Source organism: Amblyraja radiata, chromosome 25 (assembly GCF_010909765.2).
Source record: "Amblyraja radiata isolate CabotCenter1 chromosome 25, sAmbRad1.1.pri, whole genome shotgun sequence".
Lineage (NCBI taxonomy): Eukaryota > Metazoa > Chordata > Chondrichthyes > Rajiformes > Rajidae > Amblyraja > Amblyraja radiata.
Genome location: NC_045980.1, coordinates 4,961,893 through 4,986,180, shown reverse-complemented (window position 1 = coordinate 4,986,180; position 24,288 = coordinate 4,961,893). Strand labels below are relative to the sequence as shown.

Genomic DNA, 24,288 nt, shown 5'->3' with positions numbered 1-24,288 from the left:
CCTTCGGACTATCCTTGATCAGACTTATTAGACCTCTAGGGGCTAGTGGAATCAAGAGATATGGGGAGAAGGCAGGCACGGGTTATTGATTTGGAATGATCAGCCATGATCACAATGAATGGCGGTGCTGGCTCGAAGGGCCGAATGGCCTCCTCCCGCACCTATTTTCTATGTTTCGATGTTTTGTTGACTTTACCTTGCACAAAACGTTATTAACTTATCATGTATCTATACACTGTAAATAGCTCGATTGTAATCATGTACTGTCCTTCCGCTGACTGGCTAGCACGCAACAAAAAGATTTTCACTCTACCTCGGTACTCGTGACAATAGACACTAGACAAGAACAGTAGGTGCAGGAGTAGGCCATTCGGGCATTTGAGCCAGCACCGCCATTCACTGTGATCGTGGCTCCCCATTCCTGCTCCCATATCCATTGACTAGCTATCTTTAAGAGCTCTATATAACTCTCTCTTGAAAGCATCCAGAGAATCGGCCTCCACTGCCTTTTGAGGCAAAGAATTCCACAGATTCACAACTCTCTGGGTGAAAAGGCTTTTTCCTCATCTCCGTTCTCAATGGCCTACCTCTTATTCTCAAACGGTGCCCCCTGGTTCTGCACTCCCCCAACATCGGGAACATGTTTCCTGCCTCTAGCCTGTCCAATCCCTGAATAATCTTATATGTTTCAATAAGATCCTTCTCATTTTCAGTGTATACAATCCCAGTCGCTCCATTCTTTCAACATATGACAGTCCCGCCATCCCGGGAATTAACCTGGTGAACCAACGCTGCACTCCCTCAATAGCAAGAATGTCCTTCCTCAAATTTGGAGACCAAAACTGCATACAATACTCCAGGTGTGGTCTCATCAGGGCTCTATACAACTGCAGAAGGACCTCTTTGCTCCTATACTCAACTCCTCTTGTCAACATAGAAACATAGAAAATAGGTGCAGGAGTAGGCCATTCGGCCCTTCGAGCCTGCACCGCCATTCAATATGATCATGGCTGATCATCCAACTCAGTATCCTGTACCTGCTTTATCTCCATACCCCCTGATCCCTTTAGCCACAAGGACCACATCTAACTCCCTCTTAAATATAGCCAATGAACTAGCCTCAACTACATTCTGTGGCAGAGAATCCCAGAGATTCACCACTCTCTGTGTAAAAAATGTTTTTCTCATCTCAGTCCTAAATGATTTCCCCTTTATCCTTAAATTGTGACCCCTTGTTCTGCACTTCCCCAACATTGGGAACAATCTTCCTGCATCTAGCCTGTCCAACCCCTTAACAATTTTGTACGTTTCTATAAGATCCCCCCTCAATCTTCTAAATTCTAGCGAGTACAAGCCGAGTCTATCCAGTCTTTCTTCATATGAAAGTCCTGACATCCCAGGAATCACTGGTGAACCTTCTCTGTACTCCCTCTATGGCAAGAATGTCTTTCCTCAGATTAGGAGACCAAAACTGTACGCAATACTCCAGGTGTGGTCTCACCAAGACCCTGTACAACTGCAGTAGAACCTCCCTGCTCCTTTACTCAAATCCCTTTGCTATGAATGCTAACATACCATTTGCTTTCTTCACTGCCTGCTGCACCTGCATGCCTACTTTCAATGACTGGTGTACCATGACACCCAGGTCTCGTTGTATCTCCCCTTTTCCTAATCGGCCACCATTCAGATAATTGTCTACTTTCCTGATTTTGCCACCAAAATGGATAACCTCACATTTATCCACATTATACTGCATCTGCCATGCATTTGCCCACTCACCCAGCCTATCCAAGTAATCTTGCAGCCTCCTAGCATCCTCCTCACAGCTAACACTGCCCCCCAGCTTCGTGTCATTCGCAAACTTGGAGATGTTGCATTCAATTCGCTCGTCCAAATCATTAATATATATTGTAAATAGCTGGAGTCCCAGCACTGAGCCTTGCGGTACCCCACTAGTCACTGCCTGCTATTCTGAAAAGGACCCGTTTACTCATACTCTTTGCTTCCTATCTGCCAGCCAGTTCTCTATCCACATCAATACTGAAACCCCAATAACTTGTGCTTTAAGTTTGCATACTAATCAAAGCTGTCTGGGTCGTTATACAGAGCGCAACCTGAGAGAAAAGAAACGTAGTAAAAACCCGAAAGAACAGCGCTCAAGGTGGAACAGAATATTATTATTTTGTTGAGATGTTTTAGAGTGAAGTCGCCTTGGGTGGACGGAAGAAGTTGCCCGATCATTTCATACGTTCTCCAGCGTGAAAACACCAGCCCCCTCCCCGGTGAGCATGGCAGGGTAAAGTCTGCACCGCTCACTGACAGCCTCCAATAATTGCTCCAGCGTGGAGTCAGAATATGAACATTAGAGAAAGTCTTGTGTCGGATCAGTTACCAAGCAACAGCCTCGCCACTCTACGAAGCACAGTCGCATGGAAGCACGAGGTTACTAGCTCTCTCACATCAGAAACCAGATGCAGGTTCTTGTGCAGTAAAACAACGTGGAAAATATATTTACCAGAATTCCGTTTCAAATGAGATAGTGTTACCACAGAAAAAAACCATGTCTTAGCCCAGAGTCCAACTCCGTCATATCTTGTAGGAAGGAACTGCAGACGCTGGTTTTCACCGAAGATAGACACAAAAAGCTGGAGTAACTCAGCGGGACAGGCAGACAGCATCTCTGTAGAAAAGGAATAGGCGACGTTTCGGGTCGAGCCACTTGGGTCACCTACTCCTTTTCTTCAGAGATGCAGCCTGACCCGCTGAGTTACTCCAGCTTTTTGTGTCTATCCCCATCCTGTCTTAGTTCAGATCTCAGGTTTGCGAGTTTCTGTGCGAGGCACAGCAGGAAAGGCAGGTTTGGGGGAGTCTTTAATGTATCGCTTGACACATCCCCACCCCCACCCCCCCCCCCCCCTCTCTCTCTCTCTCTCCCTCACACACACGTACTGGCGCAGCTGGTAGAGCTGCTGCCTCGCCGCGCCAAGGATTTGGCTTTGGTCCTGATCTGGAGTGCAAGTTGTCCCTGTAGCCGCAGAGGGTTCCTCAGGGTGCTGCCGTTTTCCTCCAACAGCCCAAAGTTATGGGGGGTTGTAAGTTAATTGCCCCCCTGTAAATTGTCCGAGGTGTGCAGGGAGTGGGTGCGTAAATAGGATAACATCGAACTAGTGTGAACGAGCATGATCGGTGGTCGGCACGGACTCGGTGAACTATAGGTTTCCACGCTGTATCTTAAACCCAATCCATCATACGCAATGCGTTATATTTCCCCCCCTTTTGTGGAGATTTAGAACAGTACAAAAACAGGCCCTTCGGCCCGTCATGTCTGCAGCGGCTGATGCTATTAAATTCCCAACAAATTCTAGTCAAGAAGGGTCTCAATCTGAAAGGTCGCCCATTCCTTCTCTCCAGAGATGCTGCCTGTCCCGCTGAGTTACTCCAGCATTCTGTGTTCATCCTATTATCAGGCTTCTGATCGGCCCTTCCATAATCTGCATGGTACTTGTGAACATTGGACTTTGTCTCCAGACCTGTTGCGCTCCAATGCTAGGAAGTATTTGCTGCCCTTTGTATCATCTTCCCCTTTGCCCTGTCTATTGTACTTGATATGACTATTATATTTACGTGTGGTACATCTCTTCTGTTTGGATAACATGCAAGACAAAGCTTTTCGCTGTACCTCAGTACATAAGATCACAAGGTCAAAAGGGATAGGAGCAGAATTAGGCTATTCGGCCCATCAAGTAAACGCCATTCAATTATGGCTGATCTGTCCCTCCCTTTAACCCAATGCTCCTGCTTTCTCCCCATAACCTCGACACCTGTACTGATCAAGAATCTATCTCTGCCTTAAATATATCTACTGACTTGGCCTCCACAGCCTTCTGTGGCAAAGATTTCCACAGATTTACCTCCCTCTGACTAAATCAATTCCTCCTCATCTCCTTCCTAAATGAACGTCCTTTAACATGCGACAATAAGCCTAAATCTATCTTCCTTCACGTTGCGTGCGCGCCTCTATTCCCAGCCTGTGTCTGTGCCAATGTCTGCTAAACTTTGCTATCTTATCGATATGCATCACTTCTGGGGGGGGGGGGGGGGGGGGGGTAGTTATCGGGTCAAAGGGTTTATTGGGGAAATATCCGGGGTAAGTCAGCGGGACAAGCAACATCAATCTCTGGAGAGAAGAATGAGATGACGTTTCAGGTCGAGACCCTTCTTCAGACCGAGACTGAAAGGTTACTTTAAATAGATCACTGACAAATGAAAGCAGCGAACCCTTTCTGATAGAGGTCAAGGGTTCAAGGGTTCATGCTGCCAATGAAAAAGAAAGACCCTGTTTTGACCACTTTTCTCCAATTTCTGCTGCTAACACCGTCTATACCGGGTGCGGGCGGCGTGATTGTTTCCCGCGCCTCCAGTGCTGCCCGCGGCATTCAAGGTGTCCTGAGTTTAAGCACTGAATGTTTACTCATTTCCATCATTCCCACCATCGACATTGGCCCATAATATCCTCCCATCCCCACCTCACATACTGACACATGAAGAGTGGGATATTTAACTATCGATTGTTACATAACTGATCCTGATAGAGGTGCAGGGTTTGTGTAGGAAGGAACTGCAGATGCTGGCTTAAACCGAAGACAGACACAAAACGCTGGAGTAACTAACTCAGCGGGTCAGACAGCATCTCTGGAGAGAAGGAATCGGTGACGTTTCGGGTCGAGACCTTCTTCAGACCCAAGTGTGCTCTTGGTTGAATGTTGGTGGGTCAGAAAATACTGTGGAGCCTTGTTGCTTCCAATAGTTTTGAATGCTTGTGGGGGGGGGGTCTATATCCCGGTGTTTCTGCAATGTCTTCTTCCTCTAGTCTCGTTCGCACAACTCTTCCTTTCTCTCCGGTAGCTTTCCCATTGAGGGTCATTGCGACACAATTATGCCAGATAATTATGCAAGCTCTGCCCTGCAGGGGAACCGAGGAAAGGGTCTCAAGGTTCAAGTACAGTATGTCCTCAAGGATTGCAACATCCCCTCGGACTCCGGGCATTTCTGGCCCGAGACCACGCAAAGTCTAGGAGCAACATTCCAGATGGCTTTGAAACCTGGAGAACATGCCGCGGGAGCACACTAACCTCACGTGCAAGCCAACACAACTCGCCCCTCATTCACCCAGCTCATTCCCCATTAGCGAAGAACCATCAGCGACCTCGTCTGCCCCCCCCCCCCCCCCCCAGAACTGGGGTGGAAACAAATCATCCTCCGCCCTGGGGTAGTATCTAAATATTTATTGATAAACATTTCATAACCTACCTACTATGGATAATGACATATCGCATGCACATGTTACTGGATCAATAACGTGTTCTCTTTTATTTCATCCCTAGTTCTGGACTTGTAACAAGTAAAGGCTCCGCTCCTTCCACTCTGCTGACGCCTTCGGGATTTAAAAAAAGTAATTGGGCTGCTGAGATGATAAAAGTGCGCAATGATTTAAGCAACAGGATATATAAATTGTGAAACCGACCATTCTTTAAACAATATATTTCCACGTGTTTTTTTTCAAGTGAGTTCCAACATCGCTCGCTTTAAGAAATAGCGTGGAAGCAAGACTTCAGTTACAAGCAGTCTGGGACATTAACATTCTGGGACTTTAACGATCTGGGACTTTAACGATATTAGTGCCCGTCTCATGTCAAAAGGAGACTCCCTTCATAGATCGTTTACCAATCGATACCATAATCTTTGATCGATAGTTACACAATTAGCCCGGAATAGTAGTGATAGTGTAGCGCATCCGACAATCTATCTTTTTATAAATAAGCGGTCATGATTTTCTACAACCAGAACACAACTCCTGATTTTTGTGTCTTTTCGGTCTTTCTTTTTGTAAACCAACATCTGTAGTCTACATTTTCTTTTCTTTTTAAATGTTATTTGGCGGTTTATTTTTGAAAGGCTTAGACTTGTGTAAATCTAGCAGCAATGCTAACTTAACATGTTGAGCTGCTAAACCAAAGATACAAGAGGAGCAGTATCTTTGTGCTAAACTGCATGGGGAATCTTTCTGAGTTGGTTCGGGTCGGCGCCTCGTGGTGCGACTCCCATTTGTCACTTTGTCTCCGTTTCCACGTTGAGCCTTCCTCCGCCTCTCCCGGAAATGTCAAGGTGTGCTTTTGAATCTGTACCCTTGCCAAATTCCATGTGTCCAGAGAGATCGCGTAGTTGTTTCTATGTCCTGCAAAAGCAAACAGAATTGGGATCTGTACCAGGGGTGCGATGGGATGCTGTGTGTGGGAAAGAACTGCAGACGCTGGTTTAAATCGAAGGTAGACACAAAATGCTGGAGTAATTCAGCGGGACAGGCAGCGTCTCTGGAGAGAAGCAATGGGTGACGTTTCGGATCGAGACCCTTCTTCAGATTCTCTCGACCCGAAATGTCACCATCACGGGGAAACAATGGGGTCCAAATTTAGTTATTTATGGTTGAAGTCTGACACAGGAAGTGCGGTGCAGTACATGCCCCAATAAGTATCAAGGGTGCCGACATGGAAAGGGCTAAGAGCTTCAAGTTCCCTGGCATTGATATTACCTTCCATCTGTTTTGTGCAAACCTCATTGAACCGACAGTCGATAAAGGACAAAAGGACAAAGGATATTTATTGTCACATACACCAATTGGTGCAGTGAAATGTGAGTTACCATGCAGCACACAAATAAGATAAACTCCACACTTTAGAATTTAGGAGACTGAGAAATGGTGGCATGTGTCCAATGACTCTTACAAACTTATACAGATCTTCTACAGAAAGCTAAGATAGACCAAAAAAAAAAGCTGGAGTAAATCAGCGGGATAGGCAGCATCTCTGGAGAGAAGGAATGGGTGACTATCATTCAGTCTGAAGACGGGTCTCGAGCCGAAACGTCACCCATTCCTTCCACCCGGAGATGCTGCCTGTCCCGCTGAGTCGCTCCAGCTTTTTGTGTCTATCCTCGGTTTAAACCAGCATCTGCAGTTCCTTCCTGCTATAGAAAGCATACGTTCAGGTGGCATCACAGCTTGGTTTCGGAACTGCCCTGTCCAAGAAGGCAAGGCATTGCAGCGAGGTGTGGATGTACCTAGTCCATCACACAGACCAGACTCCCCACCATACCTCATTTCACCATGCCTGCGAAAAGCATACAACATAATCATACTTGTCCACCCCGGTCATTCCTTCTTCTCCTCTTTCCCGTTGAGTCAAAGATACAGAGACCTGTAAGCGCGACTGAGCGGTCCTGCCATAGGCTAGGGGACTGTCCGATTCACCTGGACCTTGAATATGGAACTCGTGGTCTACAATGCTGAGAACTGTTTTCCACAAGCTGTATCTTTCCCTGCTTTGTGTATTGTACTTGAGTTTGACTTGATTGTATTGATGTATGGTATTATCTGGTCGGATTGGATAGCATGCAAATAAAGCATTTTACGTTACAATAATAAACCTATATCTAAACCCAAACATAGGCATCGGAAGGAGAGCCGCATTTATAATCTATACCAAGAAATTAATAACCAAGGAAGGAAAGATTAAACATTTAATAATTATAATTATGAAAGTAACTTCCTTAAATTGAAATATACGTAACTAAATATACTGTTAGCACAATAAATCCAGTATTGAACTGAAGAACATACACAATGTCCCAAATCATTCTCTACATCACTTTGGAAAAACATTAAAAAGTCACTTACAACTGAAAATATAACACCGAATCGCGAATGCTTTTGCTTAAAGCATTGTGACATTATAAGTCACTACCTCCCCCGTGATCTGAGTGTATCACTAAGAATTCTGCGGCACATGAAAGGATTACTCTCGCTTTCCGCCAACCCGTTTCCTCTGTGGCGAAAACGCACCGTGTCGATGTAATGCTTCAATATTTATAGAAACGTTCCTTGTCAGCGATCCATGCGCGACCTTCTGGACGCGCCAATTCTCTAATGAGGGTGGTATTGTTTCACAACAACCACCAATACACTGGCTGGCCGTCCGAGTTGATTCGTTTAGTGATGACAGGGAACGGGAGCCACATTTAATGATGCCTCCTCACCACGCGCGGCACTTGGTGGAATTGCTACATATTCATGTGCTTCCTGGTTCTCCGAGTAGATAAAGAGGGAGAGAGCTTGGAGCGTGTCACCAGTGGGGATTGGGGTGAAAGTAGACACCATCCACTGGAGCTGACAAGGCGTAGTGACTGCACAAGGAAGGCAGACAAGACATCGGTGAAACCCACGGTAGGTGGTTAATACTCATTCTATACATGTATATATATAACGCAGTGGCTGCATTGCACTTTATTCCCATTTTTTGGTGCCTTGACCAGTCAGTCAATGTTTCATCCCGATAGATAACTGCTCTTGTCGTTTCTGCGGCTTCTGCCTTGGTAACATAAGGTTTTGGACAGGCGGCTTCAGGGTTAATCCTTAATTGAAATAGCCGCGGGACGGTTTGTCAGTTCACTGGGCAGGTTAGAGTCGTTGCGTCGGCCAGTCTGGTGAATGAGAGTGGAGAAGTGATTGGCGTTGCCTCCATCGGGGATGGAGTCAGATGCGCTGATATACAACTCGGGCACACCAAGGCACCTCAGTATGTAATCAACCTGCCCAGTGGTTTATATGAAGGCAAGTGTGAGTTTCGATAAAAACCTTGATGTGAAAGATTCAATTAGAGCTTCCAAATAATTACAATTACAATTGTCGGATCATCCTGTCCATAACTGGCAACACTTCCCCAAGATTAGACACTCATAGTTGTCCAAACGTGGAACCTTATTGTCTCTGGTCAACATCTTCTCATTGTCCTTCCACACCTTCATGGGATGTTACTGACGGTGAGGAGTTCGCGGGAAACCGCAGCGAGGTGCCGTTGGCGCCAGTGTCTCCTAACTCACCTGTCTTTGGAGTGTCAGCTTGTTTGTCCCCGCTAGACTGTACCAACACCACTGTACCAGTAGCATTGTACTGCCAGCGAGGACTAGTCTTCACAAAAACATATGACTCTTGACAAAAATGTGAATGAATCTTGAGCAGCGGAAATATCATTAGCATCATAATCATGCAGCGACTTCATCTCCACCGAGCACAGCGTGGAACTTCCACGGGCTATAGGTTGAATACATTTGTTAAATATAGCACAGACTTTACTAAAATAGTGACACAAGAAACTCCAAATGCTGGAATCTTGAGTAAAGCATAACTGCTGGAGGAACAGCGGGTCGGGCAGCATCTGTGGAGGGAAATGAGCAAACGAGATTTCCAGTCGGGACCTTCCTACTTGTTTAGGAAAATTATGACATTTGAAACGTGTGGATCTGAATTCAAACCATGTTACGTTTTTTTCACATTAAGCTTCACAGGAAACATTGTGTTTAAAAAGGAACTGCAGATGCTGGAAAATGGAAGGTAGACAAAAGTGCTGGAGAAACTCAGACTCTGAAGAAGGGTTTCGGCCCGAAACGTTGCATATTTCCTTCGATCCATAGATGTTGCTGCACCCGTTGAGTTTCTCCAGCATTTTCTATCAGACTCGCGTTGACCAACTTATATCAGGCCAATAAAAAGTGCCTGAGGAGCTCAGCGGGTCAGGAAGCATCTGTAGAGGGAAATAGATAGTTGTCTGGGCACCGAGGCACAGAGATGGAGAGATCGGACAAGTCTTGCAGGGGAGTGCGGGGAGGGGGGAGTGGAGGTGACGGGGCGCTAGTCCACGGTATAAAACCACTGGGAGATTTGAAGGCGAGAATGTGATTGGCAAATGTAAACATTTGTCGACTCGGTGAAGGAGTGAAGGATGACAAGTTCCAGTAAATTGGAGAACTTTCCCATCCTACTCGGTAAAGATCCCCCCCCCCCCCCCCCCCCCCCCCCCACCTCGCTAGTTTTCCTGGAAATATTGGAATACTAGAAGACGAAATATACGCAGAATATCAACGAAACCTGCGGCAAAGTCGACGTTATCAGACATTTCTGACTCAGAGTCCCTGACTTGAAACATGTTACTCTATTTTCAAAACATGCCGCCCATCCCGCTGCGTATTTACTGTTCCTTTACTGACAGGAGTTTTTCGTGTCTGCAGTGAAAGTCGGAATGTCGCTTTACTGGCGAGTAAAATGCGTTAAACTGATTGGACCGGATCATGTTGCAGAGAACGGCAGATAAGGTCAATTAAAATGACACAGCATATAGAACATAATGTAATACAGAGGGACTGCTGGTGATGGTTTATACCAAAGATAGCCAGTAAATCCTGAAGGAACAGCGGGCAGGCAGCATCTGTAGAGAAAATGCATAGGTTACGTTTCCTAAAATGTACACCTATCCATTTTCTCCAGGAATGCAGCCTGACCTGCTGAGTTACTCCAGCATTTTGTGTCTGTCTTTAGCACAGGGATGGGCCCTTTACCCCACAATGTTTGTGCCGAACATAATGCCGTTAAACTGATCTCATCTGCCTGCACATGATCCATATTCTTCTAGTCCCTACACGTATGTCTGCCTATCTGAGAACCTCTTAAATGCCTCTCTCACCTCTGCCTCCACCACCACTTCTGGCAATGCTTTCCAGGCCTTCACGACTCTCTGTGTAAACCTGCCCCACACAGATATATTAAACCTTCCCGCTCTCACCTTATTGTGATGCCTTCAAGTGTTGGTCACTTCCACCATGGGAAAAGGGTTCTGACTGTCTACCCTATCTATGCCTTTCATAACTTTATATATTTCTATCAATCTTCCCTCAACCTCTGACATCTCAGAGAAAACAATCCCAGTCTATCCAAGCTCTCCCTGTAGCTGAAACCTTCTAATCCAGGCTACATTCTGGTAAACCTCCTCTGCACCCTTTCCAAAGCCTCCACATCTTTTTTTAAATGATGGGGCAACCAGAACTGCATACAATACTCCAAATGCCACCTAACTCCTGAAAGTCCTATAGGCTGCATCATCACTTCCTGACTCCTATATTCAATGTGCCCAGCAATGAAGGCAAACATAGCATTCACTTTCTTTACCACCCTATCTACTTGTGCTGCCAGCATCAGTAAGCTTTGAACTTGGACTCCAAGATCCCTCTACACTCCAATTCTGTTAACGGTCTACTCTTCCCTTACATACAACCTTCCAAAGTGCAACACCTCACATTTGCTCGGGTTAAACTCACTCTGCCATTTCTCTGCCCATTTCTGCAACTGCGCTATATCCTGCTGTATCTCATTCAATTCAATTCAACTTTAATGTCATTGCACAAATACTGAGTATGGGTACAACGAAATACAGTTTTGTGTCAGTCCGTAGTAGTGCAATATAGAAATTTAAAAAAAAACGGTACAGAATAATCAAAAATACAGAATAATTAAACAATGGGGACGGAGGGATCGGAGGAATCTATCGGCGGGACTCCGAGTTCAGCAATGCGACGGTATAATTGTAGAAGCTGTTCCTCATCCTACTGGTACGAGACCTGAGGCTCCTGTACCGCCTCCCTGATGGGAGGAGGGCAAACAGTCCATGGTTGGGGTGGGAGGGGTCTTTAATGATCTTCCCAGCCCGTTTCAGACACCGTTTTCGGTGGAGGGCATCCATGGCAGGGAGCGGGGCACCGATGATGTGCTGCGCGGTTTTCACCACCCGTTGTAGTGCCTTCCTGTCCGCAACAGTGCAGCTACTGTACCATACCGTGAAGCAGGTGGTCAGGATGCTCTCGATGGTACACCGGTAGAAGTTGGTCAGGATCTGGGGGGACAGGTGGGCTTTCTTGAGCCTCCTCAGGAAGTAAAGGCGCTGCTGTGCCTTTTTGATCAGCTTGGAGGTGTTGAGGGACCAGGACAAATCCTCCGAGATGTGTACCCCGAGGAATTTGTAGCTGGAGACGTGCTCCACCTCAGTCCCGTTTATATGGATGGGGGTATGTCTGCCCCCTCTGACCTTCCTGAAGTCGACAATAATTTCCTTCGTCTTCTTGGAGTTGAGGACGAGGTTATTGTTGGCACACCAGGTTGTCAGGTGCTGGACCTCCTCTCTGTAGGCTGACTCATCGTTGTCACTGATCAGTCCTACCACCGTGGTGTCGTCAGCAAACTTAATGATGGCATTGGATCCGTTCTTAGGGATGCAGTCGTGGGTGAAGAGGGAGTAGAGGAGAGGGCTGAGCACACAACCATGTGGCACGCCGGTGTTCAGTGTTATAGTGGAGGTGAGGTTGTTGACCCTAACAGACTGTGGTCTGTTGGTGAGGAAATCCAGTGTCCAGTTGCAGAGGGAGGTGGAGATGCCAAGCCCGCTGAGTTTGGTGATCAAGCTGGCGGGGATGACAGTGTTAAAAGCGGAGCTGAAATCAATGAACAGCAACCTGATGTAGGAGTTGTTGTTGTCCAGGTGGGTCAGGGCAGAGTGTAGGGCCGCCGATATGGCGTCCTCTGTAGACCTGTTGGCCCGGTAGGCAAACTGATGGGGGTCCAGTGTGGGGGGGAGGCTGGCTTTGAGGTGAGCCAAGATCAGCCGCTCAAAGCACTTAGCAATGACAGGGGTGAGTGCCACTGGGCGGAAGTCGTTGAGGCTCCCTGTGGCTGACTGTTTGGGCACTGGCACGATGGTTTTCCTCACAGCTTTCCTCACTGTCTGCAACTCCTCCAATTTTGGCGTCCTCAACAAACATACTCACCAACCCATCTATACCCTTACGTCTAGGTGATTTATATACAGGTGTTTCACAAACAACAGAGGTCTCAGCTTAGATCCATGCGGAACTCCACTGGTCACAGACCTCCAGCCAGAATATCTACCTGAACCACAACCTGTGAATACGCCAGTTCTGAATCCATACTACCAAGTCGTCGTGAATGCTGTACATCTTAATCTTTTGGATTAGTCTACCATGGGAGACTTTACTAAAATTGTTATTAAATTCCACATACACAACATTCACTGCCTTGCCTTTACCAAACATCTTAGTCACGTCAACAAATTCACACTGAAAATGACTTGATTTACAATGAGAAAGTTCACGTTTCAAAGGCTGAGTAAAGATTGAACTGCGAGAAGGCTAAATAAAAAAATAGAACTACGAGAACAACGAGACAGATACGAAAGTAAATGGAATTTATTATCGAGAAGCGGGGTTGAGTGATGGGGACTGATACTTTCCCTCTGTGCAGGCGTGTTAACCCGTCTCTGCTCTTTCAGAAGCTACCAGACTTGCATCTATTTCTGAAGTTAAATTTCCCTGATTCAGATTTGTTTAAAAAAAATGCATGACATTCCACTTGACGCAATCGCACGGTGATCCTGCCCGGGTCTCGGGCAAATGCATTGTGTAGCACTCGGATGCCATTTCCTTTATTCCCAGGAACTTTGCTTACATTGGTGACGCCATAATTTACATGTTATAGTCACGACTTTTAAAAGGCTGGTAGGTAAAAAGACTGGTTGATATCTGAAAATGGCATAACTGGATTAAAAATGTTAGACTGGGCAACAATGAACGCTTCTCCATCGGTACGCGGAATTATTTATCTTTCTAGGAACCCATAGCAATTGAATTGGAATTGAACGGGCTAAGCTTTTCCATCGGCGCCCATTCATGTGAACTAAACAACGAGGAACATCAACTCCGCTCTCTACAGAGATGCTGCCCGGGCTGCTTACAGTATCTTTATTTCCCCCCCGATTTCCAGCGAACTGTGATGTTTGCAAGCTGATTAACCGTTGGTGCTATATCACCTGTCAAATTTTAATTAAATAGGTACATTAGCTGGGACATGCAGGTGACGGGTCGCGACCCCTCCCAATGCAAGATCAACAAAGGATTGCAAACGCTCTGAACAAAGTTCCCCAATGTAGCAATAACTTACTGAACAATGTCATATTTTTTCAGCAAAAAATCCGCAATTCAAGGTAACGTTTCTGCACGAGTCACGTTTATATCTCTAAATTCCACCAAAAATATTAAAAATCAATCGAAACGCAGATTTTTTTAAATCGATAAATAAACAGTTTATTTCGGGGAATAAAGTTAAAACATCAGGTGACGGTGAGCATCAACTGATCTTCAACAGATCTCCAGTAGCTGCGCACCCTTGTGGAGAGAGGAAGAACTGACAAAGCGCGCCCGGGTTTAATTGCCCCAAAGGTTCAGAGTACAGTTAAGGCTGGGTTGTGATTGTGAGATTGAAAGGCACAAAAATGCTGGAGTAACTCAGCGGGACAGGCAGCATCCCTGGAGAGAAGGAATGGGTGACGTTTTGGGTCGAGACCCTTCCTCAGACTGAGAGTCAGGGGAGAGGGAGACTTGAGATATGGAAGGGTCCGATATTGAAATGTTTTGTTTTCTTACGATTCTAAAGATCAGTATTTTTATTTGAATGATAAAAGTCACAATATATTCCATTAGATGAGTTTGTGTCAAATTATTCCTGTTGAATTCTGAAAACTTTCTGTCCACCTATTTCCTTCAACATTGATGCAACATTGGGACTGTTGCTGGAGATTCCTTTTAAGGCTGTGTCTATTACTTCTGTTTAAGCTACAGTGTGTGCTGATAACCTAAAGCCCCTGTCCTACTTAGGAGACTTAAACAGCAACCTCTGGTGACCTTGCCTGCTACCCAAGGTTTCCATGAGGTCACCGGAGGTTTTGGTCACTCTCCCTAATGGTCGAAAGTGATTTCCAAGTGGTCGAGGCTTCATCTAGGTTGCTGCTAGTTTTTCATCATGTTTAAATCCGGCCTCGACTGAAAATAGGTTGCCGTTTTAAAAATCGATAATTTTTTAGTCGCAGGTCTAATCGAAGCCAGTTTTCTTCATAGTCGAGGAAGGTTTTCAACATATGTGTGGGAGCAGGGCCGGACTTAGGAGGTGCGGGGCCCAATTGGGAAAAATTTTCATAGAAATATAAATAAATAATTATAAATGAGTCACGTGTCGTGAGTAATATGACAGTCAGTCGGCTTTAAAAAAAATCTTAAACCGCGCATGCGCAGATTGCTCTCCCCGTTAAAATAAAAATAAAATAAATAAAGTAACAATTCAATTTTCGCACGGCTTCCAAGTCTCCTTCTTTCGGAATTACTGAATGGGTGAGTGGTCGAGGGTGACGGCAGGTGGAGAGATGGTGGGAAAAACGGGAGCACACCGGGTCAAGTTGAATCAGTTGTCATCTTATTGAATGACAATACTAGTTCAACGTATCAAGGGACCAATTTGGGGGAGAGTTCCTTTCACAGCGTGTGGGGAGTCTAGCCAGGGGTAAAGTTGTGGGGAGGGCAGGAGCCTTGAGAAGGAGGGGGTTGGGTTCATGCCTGTAACTCACTCACTCACCGTTGCCGGGGGGGAAGCAGCTCATGTGGCTAAGAGCGGCTTCCATCACCAGACAGCGGAACCGACTGCCATATCAGCGCCTTCTGCCGGCCCGCTCACCTCAGGCAGTGCTCTCCATCTGAACAGTGAGGGGACCAGATCAAGAGCAAAGATCATAGAGTGGAGCGGGTCAGTGGGTGATGGATAACATCACAGCGGGCGGTGGAGCTTACACCTGTGTCAGCGCGAACAAGGGATCAATTGAGGTTACTCACACTGATATATGGAGTAAGCTCCACCACCCGCTGTCTTGTTATCCATCGCCCGCTGACCCACTCTTGAGTTGGATGGTCCCCGGTCGACCCACTCCTTCTCAACGCTCCTGCCCGCCCCGCAACTTTACCCCTGGACAGACTACCCACACGCTCTGAAAGGATCTCCCCCCCCCCAAACCCAGCAGCGCTGTCCTTTTACAGCCGCTTCCCACTTTAGAGCCGCAAGGTATTATCTTGCCCAAACTCAGTTGTATCTTTCTATCTCAATAAATATCACAAAATATGCCATTGTTTCAGCCACATTATGACAAAATATAGAATGTAGGTTATTTGCTATCAGTCACCCCATCCCAGAAACAACAGTACTTAAAGCAGAACATTTGTTTTACTAATTTACGAGCATCCATTTCCAGCAAAATGTTGTGATAATTGCATAAAAGGTATTATTGTCTGAGAAATTTGGTGTGGAATGATAATCCATTTCAGTACTCATTTAGGCAAGTCCCAAGCTATAGATACCTTCCCCCACCCTCAATCCCCCTCGCCTGATCTTCATTGAACCTACCATTTGACCAATCTTTTACTCAGCTGCTGTGATGTTTCCTTCCTATCAAAATCTCTGTGTAGCACCTCTATTCCAATTCCCACTTTGAAATAAAATACAACTTTCGACTTAAAAAGTTTGCAGCAGGATCGCTATATAAATGCAAATATATGGTATTTTCTGTACACATCTGTCTTTGTAGCTGGGATCACAAATTGGATCGAATGCCCTCGTCTGCTCATAATTGGTTTGGGTTTGGTGTAGGTCTTGTAATCTATGTCGAGCTGACCATTTAACATTTTGTAAAAACAGGTCAAACGGTGAGCTTCACGTCTGTCTTGCAGAGGGTTCCACCCCAGAGAATTCAGAAGTTTGGTGACATTCGCTTCTCTCTCATAGGTGTTAGTAACAAATCGAGCTGCCTGTCTTTGGACACGTTCGATGGAAGAAATGTTTCAATTTGTGTATGGGTCCCATGCTGCAACTGCATAGTCCAAATGAGGTCCAACGAGGGGGAAGTATAGCTTCTCCTTGACAGAAGTTGAACAATGATGAAAGTTGCGCCTCAGAAAGTTTAGGACACCTGTTGCTTTCACCGTTGCATGATGAGTCTGACCATTCCAACGCAGATCATTCTGCAATTTGATGCCAAGATATTTGGTTTGTTTGGATTCTTCAAGGGTGGTACCAAGTATATTGTAAGATGTTTCACCTGGATTCCTCTTTCTGGTGACACTGTTAAATGTTGTAATCTGGTGGAAACAGCATATTTCTGTTTTTGAACCGTTTTACCCATTTTTTCAAATCACTGACGATGACATTGTAATTTTGAAACATAAAGCAATCTGTAGAGCATTTCTGTGGTATTTTACTTCCTCCTATTCCCAATGTTTTCAATTGGCTAAGGCGGCACATATCCCGGGAACACCATGCTCTTGTTCCAACGGAGTTCCCTATGAACACATCACCTTGCCTCCACATGCCCCATTTGGGATCTTAATTCCAGCTCAGTCTGTTTAGTTTATTGTCACGTGTACCGTGGTACAGTGAAAAGCTTTTGTTGCGTGCTGATCAATCAGCAGAAAGACAATACATGATTACAATCGAGCCATTCACAATGTACAGATACATGATAAGGGAATAATGTTTAGTGCAAGGTAAAGCCAGTAAAGTCCGATCAAGGATAATCCGAGGGTCACCAATGAGATAGATAGTATTTCACGACTGCTCCCCAGTTGTGGTAGTTGCCCGATAAACCTGGGAAGGAACTGTCCCTAAATCTGGAGGTGTGCGTTTTCACACTTCTATACCGGTGATCAAGCTGGCGGGGATGACAGTGTTAAAAGCGGAGCTGAAATCAATGAACAGCAACCTGATGTAGGAGTTGTTGTTGTCCAGGTGGGTCAGGGCAGAGTGTAGGGCCGCCGATATGGCGTCCTCTGTAGACCTGTTGGCCCGGTAGGCAAACTGATGGGGGTCCAGTGTGGGGGGGAGGCTGGCTTTGAGGTGAGCCAAGATCAGCCGCTCAAAGCACTTAGCAATGACAGGGGTGAGTGCCACTGGGCGGAAGTCGTTGAGGCTCCCTGTGGCTGACTGTTTGGGCACTGGCACGATGGTTTTCCTCACAGCTTTCCTCACTGTCTGCAACTCCTCCAATTTTGGCGTCCTCAACAAACATACTCACCAACCCATCTATACCCTTACGTCTAGGTGATTTATATACAGGTGTTTCACAAACAACAGAGGTCTCAGCTTAGATCCATGCGGAACTCCACTGGTCACAGACCTCCAGCCAGAATATCTACCTGAACCACAACCTGTGAATACGCCAGTTCTGAATCCATACTACCAAGTCGTCGTGAATGCTGTACATCTTAATCTTTTGGATTAGTCTACCATGGGAGACTTTACTAAAATTGTTATTAAATTCCACATACACAACATTCACTGCCTTGCCTTTACCAAACATCTTAGTCACGTCAACAAATTCACACTGAAAATGACTTGATTTACAATGAGAAAGTTCACGTTTCAAAGGCTGAGTAAAGATTGAACTGCGAGAAGGCTAAATAAAAAAATAGAACTACGAGAACAACGAGACAGATACGAAAGTAAATGGAATTTATTATCGAGAAGCGGGGTTGAGTGATGGGGACTGATACTTTCCCTCTGTGCAGGCGTGTTAACCCGTCTCTGCTCTTTCAGAAGCTACCAGACTTGCATCTATTTCTGAAGTTAAATTTCCCTGATTCAGATTTGTTTAAAAAAAATGCATGACATTCCACTTGACGCAATCGCACGGTGATCCTGCCCGGGTCTCGGGCAAATGCATTGTGTAGCACTCGGATGCCATTTCCTTTATTCCCAGGAACTTTGCTTACATTGGTGACGCCATAATTTACATGTTATAGTCACGACTTTTAAAAGGCTGGTAGGTAAAAAGACTGGTTGATATCTGAAAATGGCATAACTGGATTAAAAATGTTAGACTGGGCAACAATGAACGCTTCTCCATCGGTACGCGGAATTATTTATCTTTCTAGGAACCCATAGCAATTGAATTGGAATTGAACGGGCTAAGCTTTTCCATCGGCGCCCATTCATGTGAACTAAACAACGAGGAACATCAACTCCGCTCTCTACAGAGATGCTGCCCGGGCTGCTTACAGTATCTTTATTTCCCCCCCGATTTCCAGCGAACTGTGATGTTTGCAAGCTGATTAACCGTTGGTGCTATATCACCTGTCAAATTTTAATTAAATAGGTACATTAGCTGGGACATGCAGGTGACGGGTCGCGACCCCTCCCAATGCAAGATCAACAAAGGATTGCAAACGCTCTGAACAAAGTTCCCCAATGTAGCAATAACTTACTGAACAATGTCATATTTTTTCAGCAAAAAATCCGCAATTCAAGGTAACGTTTCTGCACGAGTCACGTTTATATCTCTAAATTCCACCAAAAATATTAAAAATCAATCGAAACGCAGATTTTTTTAAAATCGATAAATAAACAGTTTATTTCGGGGAATAAAGTTAAAACATCAGGTGACGGTGAGCATCAACTGATCTTCAACAGATCTCCAGTAGCTGCGCACCCTTGTGGAGAGAGGAAGAACTGACAAAGCGCGCCCGGGTTTAATTGCCCCAAAGGTTCAGAGTACAGTTAAGGCTGGGTTGTGATTGTGAGATTGAAAGGCACAAAAATGCTGGAGTAACTCAGCGGGACAGGCAGCATCCCTGGAGAGAAGGAATGGGTGACGTTTTGGGTCGAGACCCTTCCTCAGACTGAGAGTCAGGGGAGAGGGAGACTTGAGATATGGAAGGGTCCGATATTGAAATGTTTTGTTTTCTTACGATTCTAAAGATCAGTATTTTTATTTGAATGATAAAAGTCACAATATATTCCATTAGATGAGTTTGTGTCAAATTATTCCTGTTGAATTCTGAAAACTTTCTGTCCACCTATTTCCTTCAACATTGATGCAACATTGGGACTGTTGCTGGAGATTCCTTTTAAGGCTGTGTCTATTACTTCTGTTTAAGCTACAGTGTGTGCTGATAACCTAAAGCCCCTGTCCTACTTAGGAGACTTAAACAGCAACCTCTGGTGACCTTGCCTGCTACCCAAGGTTTCCATGAGGTCACCGGAGGTTTTGGTCACTCTCCCTAATGGTCGAAAGTGATTTCCAAGTGGTCGAGGCTTCATCTAGGTTGCTGCTAGTTTTTCATCATGTTTAAATCCGGCCTCGACTGAAAATAGGTTGCCGTTTTAAAAATCGATAATTTTTTAGTCGCAGGTCTAATCGAAGCCAGTTTTCTTCATAGTCGAGGAAGGTTTTCAACATATGTGTGGGAGCAGGGCCGGACTTAGGAGGTGCGGGGCCCAATTGGGAAAAATTTTCATAGAAATATAAATAAATAATTATAAATGAGTCACGTGTCGTGAGTAATATGACAGTCAGTCGGCTTTAAAAAAAATCTTAAACCGCGCATGCGCAGATTGCTCTCCCCGTTAAAATAAAAATAAAATAAATAAAGTAACAATTCAATTTTCGCACGGCTTCCAAGTCTCCTTCTTTCGGAATTACTGAATGGGTGAGTGGTCGAGGGTGACGGCAGGTGGAGAGATGGTGGGAAAAACGGGAGCACACCGGGTCAAGTTGAATCAGTTGTCATCTTATTGAATGACAATACTAGTTCAACGTATCAAGGGACCAATTTGGGGGAGAGTTCCTTTCACAGCGTGTGGGGAGTCTAGCCAGGGGTAAAGTTGTGGGGAGGGCAGGAGCCTTGAGAAGGAGGGGGTTGGGTTCATGCCTGTAACTCACTCACTCACCGTTGCCGGGGGGGAAGCAGCTCATGTGGCTAAGAGCGGCTTCCATCACCAGACAGCGGAACCGACTGCCATATCAGCGCCTTCTGCCGGCCCGCTCACCTCAGGCAGTGCTCTCCATCTGAACAGTGAGGGGACCAGATCAAGAGCAAAGATCATAGAGTGGAGCGGGTCAGTGGGTGATGGATAACATCACAGCGGGCGGTGGAGCTTACACCTGTGTCAGCGCGAACAAGGGATCAATTGAGGTTACTCACACTGATATATGGAGTAAGCTCCACCACCCGCTGTCTTGTTATCCATCGCCCGCTGACCCGCTCTTGAGTTGGATGGTCCCCGGTCGACCCACTCCTTCTCAACGCTCCTGCCCGCCCCGCAACTTTACCCCTGGACAGACTACCCACACGCTCTGAAAGGATCTCCCCCCCCCAAACCCAGCAGCGCTGTCCTTTTACAGCCGCTTCCCACTTTAGAGCCGCAAGGTATTATCTTGCCCAAACTCAGTTGTATCTTTCTATCTCAATAAATATCACAAAATATGCCATTGTTTCAGCCACATTATGACAAAATATAGAATGTAGGTTATTTGCTATCAGTCACCCCATCCCAGAAACAACAGTACTTAAAGCAGAACATTTGTTTTACTAATTTACGAGCATCCATTTCCAGCAAAATGTTGTGATAATTGCATAAAAGGTATTATTGTCTGAGAAATTTGGTGTGGAATGATAATCCATTTCAGTACTCATTTAGGCAAGTCCCAAGCTATAGATACCTTCCCCCACCCTCAATCCCCCTCGCCTGATCTTCATTGAACCTACCATTTGACCAATCTTTTACTCAGCTGCTGTGATGTTTCCTTCCTATCAAAATCTCTGTGTAGCACCTCTATTCCAATTCCCACTTTGAAATAAAATACAACTTTCGACTTAAAAAGTTTGCAGCAGGATCGCTATATAAATGCAAATATATGGTATTTTCTGTACACATCTGTCTTTGTAGCTGGGATCACAAATTGGATCGAATGCCCTCGTCTGCTCATAATTGGTTTGGGTTTGGTGTAGGTCTTGTAATCTATGTCGAGCTGACCATTTAACATTTTGTAAAAACAGGTCAAACGGTGAGCTTCACGTCTGTCTTGCAGAGGGTTCCACCCCAGAGAATTCAGAAGTTTGGTGACATTCGCTTCTCTCTCATAGGTGTTAGTAACAAATCGAGCTGCCTGTCTTTGGACACGTTCGATGGAAGAAATGTTTCAATTTGTGTATGGGTCCCATGCTGCAACTGCATAGTCCAAATGAGGTCCAACGAGGGTGAAGTATAGCTTCTCCTTGACAGAAGTTGAACAATGATGAAAGTTGCGCCTCAGAAAGTTTAGGACACCTGTTGCTTTCACCGTTGCATGATGAGTCTGACCATTCCAACGCAGATCATTCTGCAATTTGATGCCAAGATATTTGGTTTGTTTGGATTCTTCAAGGGTGGTACCAAGTATATTGTAAGATGTTTCACCTGGATTCCTATTTCTGGTGACTGTTAAATGTTGTAATTTGGTGGAAACAGCATATTTCTGTTTTTGATCCGTTTTACCCATTTTTATTCAAATTACTGATGATGACATTGTAATTTTGAAACATAAAGCAATCTGTAGAGCATTTCTGTGGTATTTTACTTCCTCCTATTCCCAATGTTTTCAATTGGTTAAGGCGGCACATATCCCGAGAACACCATGCTCTTGTTCCAACCGAGTTCCCTATGAACACATCACCTTGCCTCCACATGCCCCATTTGGGATCTTAATTCCAGCTCAGTCTGTTTAGTTTATTGTCACGTGTACCGTGGTATAGTGAAAAGCTTTTGTTGCGTGCTGATCAGTCAGCAGAAAGACAATACATGATTACAATCGAGCCATTCACAATGTACAGATACATGATAAGGGAATAATGTTTAGTGCAAGGTAAAGTCAGTAAAGTCCGATCAAGAATAGTCCGAGGGTCACCAATGAGATAGATAATAGTTCACGACTGCTCCCCAGTTGTGGTAGTTGCCCGATAAACCTGGGAAGGAACTGTCCCTAAATCTGGAGGTTGATGAAAAATTAGCGGCAACCAAAATGCCGTTGAATTTGTTGAATTTAGTGGCCATAGTTAAAACTTTTGAAATCTTTGCGGAAAGTATGGACATGTACTTGTGTAAGAAGGTAATGCAGATGCTGGTTTAAACCGAAAATAGACACAAAAAGCAGGACAGGCAGCACCTCTGGAGAGAAGGAATGGGTGGCGATTCAGGTCGAGACCCTCCTTCAGACTGGTTAGCGATAAGGGAAACTAGAGAAAAAAATGGTTGATGTGGAGAGATAACGAGCAATGAATGAAAGATATGCAAAAAAATAACGATGATAAAGGAAATAGGCCATTGTTAGCTGTTTGTTGGGTGAAAATGAGAAGCTGGTGCAACTTGGGTGGGGGTGGGATAGGGACAGAGGGAATGCCGGGGCTACCTGAAGTGAGAGAAATCAATACTCATACCACTGAGCTGTCAACTGCCCGAGCAAAATATGAGATGCTGTTCCTCCAATTTGCGTTTAGCCTCACTCTGACAATGGAGGAGACTGAGGACAGAAAGGTCTGTGTAGGAATGGGAAGGAGAATTAAAGTGTCCAGCAACCGGGAGATCAGGTTGGTTCACGCGGGCTGAGCGAAGGTGTTCTGCGAAACGATCGACCAGTCTGCGTTTGGTCTCGCCGATGTATAAGAACCCACATCTAGAACAACGGATACAGTAGATGAGGTTGGAGGAGGTGCAAGTGAACCTCTGCCTAACCTGAAAGACTGTCTGGGTCCCTGGATGGAGTCTTCTGCTGCTTCTTCTTGCATATGGCGTGCACAGCCTAAAGTTGTTGGATAACTTGTTCTATTTGATCTTACTTAATTGTGCACACCAGGTTGATTGCATTCGTCGAAACAGGGCGGACCACTTGAAGGTTGCAATCATCCACCCCCCTGGACGGATTCGAGGGAGGAGGTATAGCGCAGGTGTTGCAATGCTCAAATCTATCGAAGTCAATGTCAAAAGACATTACACAATAAACAATCGACAATAGGTGCAGGAGTAGGCCATTTGGCCCCTCGAGCCAGCACTGCCATTCAATATGATCATGACTGATCATCCAGAATCAGTACCCCATTCCTGCTTTCTCCCCCTATCCATTGAATCCGTTAGCCCCAAGAGCTAAATCTAACTCTCTCTTGTGTCGCCACATATCTATCTGGTGCTAACAAAGTTACAAAAGTACTAATTGGAGTTACGTTGGTCCCGCTTGGTTCTCGCCCACCCCCCCCCGCCTCCCCTGGTTCCCCCGGCTGTGCCCCTCTTTATTCTCGGCAACACAGGCCGACCACCCCACCTCGGCCGCCCATCCTTCCTCGGCCTGTCCACGGGGACTCCGCGGCCCGACCGACCGCGCGGGTCTGTATCCACCGTGGCCTCAGGTCTTTGGGCATGAGATGGGCCGAGTTTGGCGTTGGTGCCCCTCGAAGGGCCACTGGCCCTGGAACATCTGGGGCAGTGGTCCACTGGTCGGAGGTCTTGTGCCCAGGTTCACACTTCCTCACTACTGGCTTGTGACTGAAAGGCCAATACTTCATCTATTGCGGGTGGTAAATCAATGGGTTTTGGGTGTTTAAGCACGTAGGCTGACACTAGAATAGTGCTAGTGTGCGGGGTTCGCTGGTCGGCACGGACTCATTGGGCCGAAAAGGGCCATTCTCTTTCTACTCCCGATACTTTCATTCTTGCAA

At 45.6% G+C, this 24,288-nt stretch overlaps 1 protein-coding gene across 2 annotated transcripts in view; it reads left to right on the top strand.

Moving 5' to 3' along the window:
• The first annotated feature begins 8,016 nt into the window (after positions 1 to 8,016).
• Positions 8,017 to 24,288, top strand: part of nos1 (nitric oxide synthase 1) — a 127,444-nt gene continuing 111,172 nt past the window's right edge. For both annotated transcript variants that reach the window (XM_033043108.1, XM_033043109.1), the window contains exon 1: positions 8,017 to 8,278. The gene's annotated coding sequence lies outside the window, so the exon portion shown is untranslated. The remainder of the gene's footprint in view (positions 8,279 to 24,288) is intronic.